This window comes from Adiantum capillus-veneris, chromosome 9 (genome assembly GCF_014529385.1).
Source record: "Adiantum capillus-veneris isolate H3 chromosome 9, ASM1452938v2, whole genome shotgun sequence".
Taxonomy (NCBI): domain Eukaryota; kingdom Viridiplantae; phylum Streptophyta; class Polypodiopsida; order Polypodiales; family Pteridaceae; genus Adiantum; species Adiantum capillus-veneris.
In genome coordinates, this window is record NC_140939.1 from 125,891,842 (window position 1) to 125,895,929 (window position 4,088).

Below are 4,088 nucleotides of genomic sequence, written 5' to 3' on the forward strand. Positions count from 1 at the left end.
ATTTTTTTGTTTGCATGATGGTTGAAGGTAAGGATTCCAGCTTCTTTTCTTCGTGAATTCAAAGACTGTTCAAACAATTCTTCGCAGGGATACTCTTTCTATTGCTCCTACTTCAATTTTATTTCTTAGATTTAGTAAAACATCAAAGTTCCATTTCAAATGTACGTATCTTTTTTGGTTTTTTTAAAACATATATATGTTATCACTTTTATTAATCTTTGTCATGTCTCTTTTTGAATATTATGTTCAAATTATGAATAAAGGATATAGTTTAATACTCCAACACACACACACACACACACGCATGCACGCACGTGCACACACACAGACACACACACACACACACACACACACACACACACACACACACACACACACACACACACACACATGCATCATTTCTATGATTCTAGGACGTCACTAACGTGTGTAGGTACATTTTTGTTGTTGATTGTTGCTCAAGATGGCTCACCTTCTAGAGAGTACACTACCTTTGATTATCCATATATGACCTTGCATGGAAATACTCGTATTCATAAGCATATGCTATCAAACTCACACACACGCACATGCACACGCACACCCGTGCGCGCGTGCACACACACACACACACACACACACACACACACACACACACAAAGCATCGCACCTTGCATCCTCTGTTCATTGCCACAAAATCAGGCTTACAACTACCCTTCATGGTGCAAAATAAGAAATGGTAAGAATTCATGGTACTGGCAATCCCTAATGCTATATTTCCACTGGCAACAGTCATTGAATATCTTGTACTTTGTAGCCATTAAAGGTTTTATCAACCTGGCATTATACAACCATCTGGCATGGACTCAGTCTATTAGAAGGGATCTGCATGCTCAAGCTGGTTTCATCGCCCTCTCTTTATGCATTTTTTACAAGCCCATAAGTTGTTAACACAAAACACACACACACACACACACACACACACAGACACACACACACATGTACATACACACATGCCAAACTTTCCCTTGTAGTTTATCCATGATCGACAACCCTTCAAAATCGTCATTATGGCAAGCCTATTTACATGTATTGCAGGATGTTTTATCCAACATAGATACACATACATGGAGTAGGCTGTGCTGATGTAGTTTCAACATTGGTAAATTCATCACACTCACACATGGAGTACCCTTAAGTTAGAAGCTACAGTAGTCTGTACGTCAAGAATGGGCTGGCTACCATACCTACAAGCAGGTAGGTGCTCATGCACTGTGACATGCTTAATTTATGATAAGTTTGCGTGGTAACTTGTTGGATTTGGATATTTTTCATAGGATAACCGTTATAAAATGATGAAATTGTCTATACCATGGTTATTCACAAAAGACCAGATTGTTGAATGGTTTGTTATTAAAAAAGTTTTACTTTGAGAATCACACTTTCAAATTACAAATTTTTCCCAAAATTGTATGTTGCTAAATAGTTTTTTAAAATACGCGAACATAGAAGTGGGAATTGCAATACTAGGAGTTGGCATGTGATGTTGATATATAAAGGGTCTTGTGAGGTTGTGCCATACTTGTCTGATACGGTTACAAAGTAACTTTTTATGTGGCTGGTTGTGGTGACACTTACTCAAAAATTGACTTTTGATCACATTTGATACCCACTACCTTTGGAAAGCCATAAACCTGCTGCGGATTATCTCAATGCGAGATAGAAAATAGAGTACATTAAGCTTGAATCAGCTCTGCTGGTAGATACCTTCTTGACTGCATAAGTAAATTTTTTTAAAGATTGAGACATACACAGAAGCATTTGCTAACTTGATACTAATTATGAAATGTATAATCCTCCTATTGAAGGCCTCTAGGGTGGTTGGCTTCATAGGGTTTTTGGATTCTAACTTCCGCAAAATGATACATGTAACAATTCTTAAATTTGATTGTTCTTTTTGAAAAACAATGTCTTTCAAAACAAAAGAAACACACTTAGATTATGTTGAGAAGTCTTACTTGCTGGTTGATTTTGATTTAGACATTGCATTAAACTTTTTGGTATAGTGAAGGGCATTGGATAAACTAAATATTAATGTTGCTTTTCTATAATTGCATGATTACTTAAAGTTGTCTACATTGTTTAAACACCTTAATCCTCCTGTGAGGGTCCCCAAAGGCATGGCAATTACTGGTTTTTTAAAAAATGCTTCGAAATACAAACAAGATACTGCCCAATTTTTTTTAAAACTGAAGCCTAATTTTTGGCTTTGGTGTTACATGCGACATATGATAGTTCATAGGGTAAACTACAAACTAATTCTGCAGGTGTGACATGGATAACAACTGGACCCAATTCTGACACCTGCAATACACACAAGCATAGCCAATTCTAACTGAATGCTTTTATATGGATGTAAGTAATAGCTGGATTCTTCTCCTCGTAGGGTTAGTGGAGGTTTGTCTCTAGGGACTGGATATCTTCAAAGTGGATCACATCAATAGCAATACTTGGAGAAAGAAAGATCTACATCAAACATTTTTTCATTTGGGAGAGGTTTAAGCTAATGTAAACTATTAAAATAAACATTTGATAGAATGTTATATACATGTAACTTATCTTTTGGGTATATTGTCAATGTCCTTGTACATATATCATTGCCCTTGTCCATATGTAAAATTTGATCTGCTCCATTGTATGGTTCAATAGTTTGTATAATCAAACTATTGTTAGGCTTTTCATTTCACACACACACACACACACACACACACACACACACACACACACACACACACACAAACACACAAAAGAAGAAGTGTACACCTAAATCAATTTACATAAAGATTAGTGCTAACAAAAAGAGATTAAAAGTTTTTTAACCCAAGATAATCCAAAAAATATTTGCCAAAGGTCCAATTCCTACACCAATCTATATCAACTTTGCCAGCTACAATACATGGCAAAAAATATGTCACAAAATTGTACAATCTTGGGCTTCACTCTAAGTTTGGATATGTGCTTTTACGGCTAGCTAAGAGCATTTTAGACATGTACTTTGCTTAGCACGGACTGATGTATGAACATGTTTTCATTTGGGCTCAATCCAAGAACTCTCAAGAAAATGAAGTACAAGTGCTTGCAAGCCAAATAATATTTTTTCTTGGCCTCCCTATCGATGAAATCAGGGCATGTGCAATAGGGCTCATCCTTGATGTGCACCTCATACACCCTCACATGTCCATCTACTACGTGATGCTCAACTTTAAAGACTTCATGTGCTTTGTCTACAATGCATTTCTCTTCAATCACCTTAGCCTTTTAACAAAGAGCAAGACCAATTTTCTTAGCCGCCTCCTCTGAAATGGAAGTCCAAAATTTGATTCTTATGCCATTTCTTAGTATTGAACCACTGCTACTTGCATTTGTTGAAGCAAAAGAGGAATCACCTCCACCCCTGGGAAGAGTTCGCATTGTTGTTGCACTGTCTTGATCTCTTCCAACTGCATCCACTTGAAATCCTCCTTCAAGTAGTACCTCAACTTCTTCATCTGTGAGATTTGTTCTTAGATCAACCGGCCAAGTTGTTGGAGGAGGAGCTGGCCTTGGTTCTATATTATGATCCACCACATAGCAATAAATAACATGCCTGGGACAAAACCAAAACCATTGTGTAAGTAGCCTATTTGGATGTTTTCTATAGAGAGAGAGAGAGAGAGAGAGAGAGAGAGAGAGAGAGAGAGAGAGAGAGAGAGAGAGAGAGAGAGAGAGAGAGGTTGGTGCCAAGGGGGGTGGCCCACCTGCATGCGCATGAACAGGGGGGGGTGGCGGCGGTGCAGGGGAGAAAAAACAAAATTTTCTATACATGGCTAGAGCCCCCCTCTTGCATCAAAGTTGTTGTCACGATTTTCTTTGCCACACACATTTGTACCTTTCTTGCGCCTACATGTCTATCCACACTGAGAACTCATGCAACCATTTCATTGGTTTTATCGGTGAGCGCTTTTGACGACCCATCCCTCATGTCATGTTGTTGAGTTTGTTGATGTACCATTAATCTGCTCATGCTCTCATCCCTTGACATGACATCATATACGAAGCAATCGCATGTA